The 8,224-nt window shown below is 31.4% G+C and overlaps 1 pseudogene across 1 annotated transcript; it reads right to left on the bottom strand.

Moving 5' to 3' along the window:
* Positions 1-2,436: 2,436 nt before the first annotated feature.
* Positions 2,437-3,653, bottom strand: LOC145131489 (peroxidase 27 pseudogene; annotated as a pseudogene). The gene is made up of 3 exons (XR_013717786.1): positions 3,648-3,653; positions 3,424-3,586; positions 2,437-3,086 (listed from the first exon to the last, which is right to left on the bottom strand). The product of XR_013717786.1 is annotated as a peroxidase 27 pseudogene (transcript).
* Positions 3,654-8,224: the final 4,571 nt, after the last annotated feature.

The raw sequence follows: 8,224 nt of genomic DNA, 5'->3' as shown, positions 1-8,224 counted from the left end.
AAATCCTTTATGAACACATTTGAAAGCTTTTAGCAATGAACTTTGAACATCAAGTATTCAAACTAGAAGTTAACCACATGCATCATGGTCTAAAGCACATGCATGAAGTTAAAATATGTCTTGATGTTTTACAAATTATTTAGGTACAAAAGACTCAAAATCTCAAGAACAAAGTGTGAAAAATCACCAATGATGATGGTTTAGAGCTCGCATGTCTTCATCTTTGGTCTCAACTTTAGTTTGATCATGGATTATCACCATTTGATAACATGCAAAATATTTATAGTGATAATCTACAAACATTGAGATCAAAGACAAGAAAGAGTCATAAAATCCGAAAATAAAAGATGAAATGGCAATAAAACTTGTAAAAATTGTTATGGATTTTCAAGAGGTGTATATGATTTTCCTTTTCTTTGATTTGTAGCTTCAAAAACATCATCTAATCTTGTAACACTTTTATAATAAAGAGTTTATACATATTAAAGTATTAATTTAACTTTAATGAATTAACAAATCAACAACTTAGATTTTTATTTAGCTTTTGTTGACTTTGACAAATTTGAAAAATAACGGGTTGTCACAATTTATTAACACAAATGCTAAAATTTTCACTTTATATCAAAAATATATATATCAAAGGGCCAATGGTCTAGCGTTAAATAGTGACTCTCTCATATGAGAGGTCATGGGTTCAAATCTCGGTGGAGACATATATTGTTATTTAGGAGTAGGTTAGTTAGTTTTTTGTTTTAAAAAAATTCAAAAAGATATTTTAGAAGAAAAAAAGACCCAAACAACAAAAATTAAGCATTATCAATTAATTATAGCATTCTAAAGACAAACTCGACTTAAATAGGAAGGAATGAACACGTATAATTAACTAAACCGTCATGTTTAGTGAAAGTGTTGGTTAAAAATAAATAGTTTGGTTTTGTGTTGAACAAAGTTAGTCCGCGTTTGTCCAATTTTTGACTGAGTTTGTTTGATTTTTGAGTTTTTTGGAAGAGTAGGCTGAACTTGTCTCAGTAGAGGTCCGAGTCCAATTACTTTGCCAAATTTTACAATGTTGCCTACCATACAACGTGTTATCAACAAAATTCTCATAAGAATTCATTACTAAACATAAGAGAATAATTGTTTGATCTTCATCTTCAATCTTTACATTTACACCTTGTAAATTCAAGATGATCCTATTAAAGTTATGCATATGATCCTTCACCTCGGTACTTTCAGAAACCCTAAGAGTATTCGAACGTTGCTCCTGATACAACCTATCCATGAGAAAATTGTTCTCATAATTGTCAAATGCTCCAACTTTGATTCTAAATGCTCAAATCATGTTTAGAAAAATATTTAGTATTTAACTATTGAAGATTAATCTAAAAAAATCATTGGTAAAAAATAATAAAAAAGTTTTAAGGGTTAAACATAATAAGGTGATTAGAATAGAACATTATTGAAAAATGAGTTAATTATACTAAGTTACAAACCTAGAAACCTAAAAAAATCATTTAATAGAATAAAAGTTGTTTTTACAATAGATCCAACAATAAAATCATTCTGATGGCAAAAGAAAATGTTTTTGATGTTAATTATTAATATTTCACATGTCAAATAACGTCTAATTGGAGATGCTCTTAGTTTGAATATTAGTATATTTAGAACAATACAGTAGAACCTCTATCATTTAATACTCGATAAATTAATAATCTTGATAAAATTAATAATTTATTCGGTTCCAACTTGGGACCAGTACAAAATTGGACCCAATCGATAAAATAATAAAATAATCAATTTTTTGAAATCCCAATGTAATTATATTGGTCCCAACGTAAATATAAATTAATAATTACAAAAATATTCCAAAAATTCTAGAATTGTCTAGTAAAAAATGAATCTATAGCCACATGTTTTTTTTGTGAACTTCAAATCTATATTGAGTTCATCTTTAAATTTATCAATTGCACTTTAGAGTTGAGGCACTGTATTCTCCTATTGCAACAAAAAGTTATGAATAGTTGTATTCTCATAAGCCAACACTTTAAATTAATAATTTATTAATTTATCGATATAATAATATCTTGCTAAATTAATAAAATTTTCTCAGTCACAACATTACTAATTTATAAGGGTTTTATTGTATATGTTTTTATAAAAACGTAAAATGATGACATATAAATGTATGTTATAATATACATTTCAAGTAAAAAAAAATGTCAAATATTATGACGTGAAAAATGGTTGTTGGAAATGTTTGTCATAAATTTATAACAGGCAAATGTTAATCCTCTATTACTTATGACGCGCGGGTTTTACTTGGCAGACCAATGTCAGCCATTCAGTGCTTATGATGAGGCTTTCTACGAAAGACAAATGTCTTTTATCTATAGCTTTTTACTACGACAGTAACTAAAACGATTTTTTTTTGTAGTGTTTGTACAATAAGTTATGTACTCCATAATAAAATTAACATCACCCTTTTACAGAAATAATATGTTCTATGTCTAAGATAATTGAATTTTACATAGCACCAACATTCAAGCAACAATAAATTGGAACAGAAATAAGGCATCTTGTGGAAGTAACAAGGATGACTTACCTTAGTATCTCTTATTCAAATCAAATCACTCTTCAATTTGTTAGTTTTGAGGGAAAAACACAATTACTTCAACTCTTTTAGTTTATTAGAGCGCAATGTCTTCTGATTTCACCGGCATTTCCAGTTAGAACTCCAATTTGTCCCATTTTCACCATTGATGCTTGGAAATCTTTAAAGAATGTGTACCCATGAGACTTAGCTTGAAGCTTGACATAAGCACTTGTTGTTTTATCATTTAGAAGTGCAGCATCGGACTGAAACAAGCCTCTCCTTTTCAAGACAACACTGTAGTAGTCCTCATCGAATGATTTTGAGCTACCCGGATCCATTGCAAGGAGTGTGGTTTTGTCGGTTGGAAAGCATATTCTTTTCAATTGAGGTACGTACCTCGGGTCTAGGGATGGGTCAGTGTCGCCTTTTCCAGTAAAATTGTACAACCTGGTGGCGATGGTAGAGCAGTGTGAAATCCCCACGGTGTGTCCTCCTTTAAACAAATATAACTTCATATGTTATATTGGTTATTAACAAACAGTAGAGATATAGGGGTATAAGTTCACAAAAAGATAAACCGCTTAACTTCTAAAGCCAAAATCCTTGTTTTTTTCCTACCATAGAAAAAGTTGCATTTTTCATATATACTGCTCCATTAAAAAATTGATTTATAGCAGGTTAGACAATATTAATGTCTTTTTATCTTAGGTGTTACATAAAAAGTAAAACGAAAAGGAAATGCATGGTATTATGAATTACTAATTTACAAGGGAAATGGAATTCCGTTTGTTATGCACTAGTTATTGCAGTTAAATGTACTGATCAAATACCTGAAAGAACGGCCAGGTCTTTAACACTCAGACCCTTGGAGACAAATTGTGCTTTGAGTTGAGTAATGTTCGCAAAAGGAGCAGGTAGTGTAAAACTCTCGGATGCTATTGATATTCTTCCATCTCTTCTCCCTAATGGCACTGGCCAATATGGGCCCTTAATCTGAAAAAGAAAAAAACAATACGTAGGTTTTTTTAGAAGAATATAAAAGACATAAACACGCCACCATTAATGTGCCCTAGTGAAGGTCTAGGAGTGAACCTCAGACCTCTCTTATTTATATATAAGAAAAGAAAAAAATATATATAAATGTTTTTTTCATGCAAGTATCTATTGTGACAATTAAGTATCTATTGTGACAAAGCTAGGATGTCTGCACAAGAGACAACACCAGGACATGCCGCTTCTACAGCAGTTTTTGCAACATCAATAACTTGAAATCCTCTGAGGGAAAGATTTGGAATTCCGTCTTTCTGGGCCTGGTTTTTTGTGGTAGAGTTTATCAGCACAGAACCATCACATCCCTGTAGAAACGTCATATATATCATTTCATCACACAATTTCTATCATAAATTAAAATTAATAAGATTAATTAAAATAGATAAGCAATGCACGTTGTTATTGCACATACCCTCACAAAGCAATCATGAAATTGCATTCGGAGCAAAGCAGCAGCAAGAGAAGGAGCACGATAAATGTAGTTTGCTGTTGTCCTTTTTACAATACCCTCAGCTCTGGGACAAGTCTTTTGGTATATATTCAAAAATCCTAACTCAGTGAGAACTGCCTTCCAAGTAATTAGAAAACGAATTCAGCTACAAATTATATAATTATCACTCTATGTTTTCCATGGGTAATCTTCATTTGCGAAATTATGCTGGTTTGTTAAATAATCTTTACAACATACAAAAGGGCGTGTGGCTTGGTGGTCCCTGAAGTTATTTGAAAGATAGGTGTCCTCAGCAGATAGGTTGATGGTTGAGTCCGGTTGAACAGAGGTGTAGATTTCAAAGTATAATTAGGGGTGTGTGATTTATCCTTCAAAAAAAGTATCAAACAAAAGAGAAGAGTGTACTGCTTCTTCTCTCTGGTAATTAGAACAATTTCAATGTGAGTAAGTTGACATTTTCTGTTGCCCGGTTTGGGTCCATCTAATTATGGAGAATCTTTGTCCATTTGACCAATTCTGATGAATAATAGTGAAAACCAAATAAGATATAATCTATGCAGTCACTGGGAGGCACGAAGGCTTCCACTTGGGTGTATTTAACAACTTCACCTGCATATGAATATACTAAAATAAACAAACTGAAAAAATAAATATAATTTAAGTGACTAACAATCATTTGACTGGCAAGTTCTTGTACCTATGTCCTTTTGCCCTAATATAAGGTCATTCACTACTGAAAAAATATAATTTAAATGACTATCACGTCTATTGACAATGGTACTAGCTATACATGGTACACATACCCTTGCACATTTTTCTTTTAGACTACTACATGGTATAAGCAACATGGGTGGGTGTTTTTGTGACGTGGACAAGCCAATAACAGCGTTACGAGTATAGAACACCGCCCTGCCCCGGAGTTTTTTGTTGTTATGTTGTCAGGTGTTGCGATGATAACGAAGGGAAACTGGACAATTTTCAAACGTTGGCTTGCAATGTGGCTCATTTGACCGGTTTAAAACCACAATGTTCATTTAAGAAAAATTACCTATATAAATACATAAAAACAACACCTTAATTTTTACCACTTCCTTTTCTTTCTTTCTATTTCATATAAACTTTCAATAATTCAAAACAAAAAATGGATCCGTTTGACCCGTTCAACGATCATAGGGACGAAGATATTATCTTCTTGACTATGATGTAACGGTATTCTACGGGTGTGCTGCTACAACCAGATCCAACTCCACTACTCACATGACGTGCAACATTAAACAGAGATCACACAAAAGGTTATTGACGTCTAGTTAATGATTATTTTGCGGCTAATTGTGTCTACCAACCTAGCGATTTCAAAAGAAGTTTTCGTTTGCGAAAAAATGTGTTTGAACGGATAGCCAACACATTGGAAAGCAGGTATCATTTCTTTCAAGTTTTGTAAATTATAACGTAGCTTTTAGATAAAATAAATACACCTTTTTACATATTAAATATATATGTTTAAGTATAGATTTTTCCAAATCAGATACGATGCTAAAGGTAAGCGAGGTTTCATAGGGTTGCAGAAATGTGTTGCTACAATTAGGCTTATGGCTATTGTAGAGTCACCCGATTCTATTGACGATTATATGAGAATTTCTGAGAGAATTTCACGAGAAAGTTTGTATAGATTTTCAAGAGGTATTGTTTTAAACCTTCAGTGCCAAATACTTGCGCAAACCTTCATTGAATGATATGCAACAACTATATGTGGCGCATGCAGAGAGATATGGTTTTCCGGGTATGCTTGGAAGCATTGATTGCGCAAAGTGGACATGGAGAAATTGTCATGTGACGTGGAAAGGCCAATACATAAGTGGTCATTATGAAGCGCCTTCGTTGGTATTTGAGGTTGTTGCTTTCGAACACTTACAATGTGGCATGCTTTTTTTTTCGGGAGTGCGGGTTCCAACAATGAGATAAACGTTCTTGAGCAGTCACCAATATTCAAGGATCTTTTGTCCAGAAAGGCATTGGATGATCATTTCATAGTGAATGGACATGTGTATAAGTTTGGGTATTACCTTACGGATTGAATATATCCACCATATTCCAAGTTTGTGAAGGCGTTTCGTCGCCCAGTAGACCCAAGTGACATTTTTTTGAAGAGAAAAGAAGAAGGAGCACGTAAGGACATGTAACATGCTCTCGGAGTTCTGAAATCAAAATGACACATAGTTGAACATGCGACATGACCATATGAGTTAGAAACTCTACGAGATATTATATATGCATGTATCATAAAGCACACAATAGTGATTGAAGATAAATGACGAAATATTGCGGAATATTTGGCTACGAAACCTAGACAAGTGCAATTTCAACGATGGACAAAGGAATATTTATATAGAGTCGTTGATATTCAAGACCAACGAAAACAAATGCAACTTTGAGAAGACTTCGGCAAATTATATATATACGATGGTAACGAAGATGAATAATTTAGGGGAAAAAATGTAATTTTTTTGACTTTTAATGTTTTTTTTTTAATTTTTAAATGTTTTTGTCCTTTATTGTATTTTTTTGAAATTTTATTTTTAATTTAGCATTTATTAAAATATCATGTTTTATTAAATTATTTGTTTTTTTATAATTATTAATAAAACAATTAAATAAAGAAAAAATAAATGATGACATGGAAATTAGAGGGCGTTATAACATGTTGCTTATTTCCACACTTGGTGTTATAACACCATATATGACATGGCTAGTGAGGTGGCAACATTTGAGTATGATAACATGTTTCCCACGCCCAATATATGGTTTTTTCTTAGGCCCACAACTATGAAGTCAACTAGATATACATGTTAATTGTTTTAAATTTTTTATCGATGTACTAATTTTCAAATTGAATGACAATTAATCTCGTATAATATAAATACAAAAATAATGTCATACAATAGTATTCGTAGGAAATTCGTAGGTGCAAGGTGTTATCTAAAAAAACGGGTTGCAGGAAAAACCCTCATGGGTCATTTTTTCCTACAAATTGTCTACAAACTTTCCTACGATTTTCCTACGTAATATTCTGTTAGAAATTTACCTACGAATCACTGTTACTACGGAATACCTACAGAGTACCTACGGGTTATTTGCCTACGGAATATTAACGTATTAGTTACGTATTATTTTCGTACAGACTACCTACTAATTCATTTTTCCTACAGAATACCTACCAACTGTTTTTCCTATAGAATACCTAGGACCAACTTTTCTTACAGAATAGCTAGCTACAGAATACCTACAAAATATTTATTTCCTACAAATTTTCTATTATTTTTTTTTGCCAGTTTTTATTGAAATACAATTCCGTCAAAAATCTATTGCTATATTAAATTTATAATTTAAACAATATCCAAATTTTCTGCTCAAAATTAATGCAAAAAAAATAATTGTAATAATTGTTAGATACCACTACATTCATTAACGTTAAAATAGTCATTAACATACCATTCATACATTCAAATACTTAAAATACCATTACAATACCATAACAAAAACTAAGAAGTACTTTGTGCATTACCGGGCGAGTTGATTTTTTTCGTAAGGGTCGCCAATTGTTGTTGAACTTGAAAATCCATTTCATGTTGCATTTGTTGCATTTGCAAATCCATTTGAGTTTTGCTTTCATCCATGGCTTGTTGCATGTTTGACACTTGTTGTCGCAACTCATTTACCTAAAAAAAGCAAGACAAACATATGTACTTAGTAAATGTAAATCAACTTTAAACCATGATAGAAATGTACTTTACTTGTAATTCATTATAAGAACACACTACACATATTAGCAAAGTACATTGTTTTTAATATCCATAATAGCAACATACTTTAATTTTCATCTATTATAGCAACGTACTATATTAACAATGTAGCTAACTTTAAATATTCATAATAATAACATACTATATTTTTTATCCATTAAAGCATTGTACTTTACATTTCAAATCCATAATATCAATGTACTTAAATTACTATCAATAACAACAATTTTCTTTACCTAATATCAATAATAACAACAAAAATAATTTTCACCCATTATAGCATTGTGTTTTACCTAATCTATTAATATCAATATACTTCAATTTTCACCC

The sequence above is a fragment of the Lactuca virosa genome, chromosome 8 (assembly GCF_052849685.1).
Source record: "Lactuca virosa cultivar CGN04683 chromosome 8, Lactuca_virosa_CGN04683_v6, whole genome shotgun sequence".
Taxonomy (NCBI): Eukaryota; Viridiplantae; Streptophyta; class Magnoliopsida; order Asterales; family Asteraceae; genus Lactuca; species Lactuca virosa.
The sequence above is the reverse complement of the archived record's forward strand: the minus strand, read 5'-3'. Positions and strand labels throughout refer to the sequence as shown.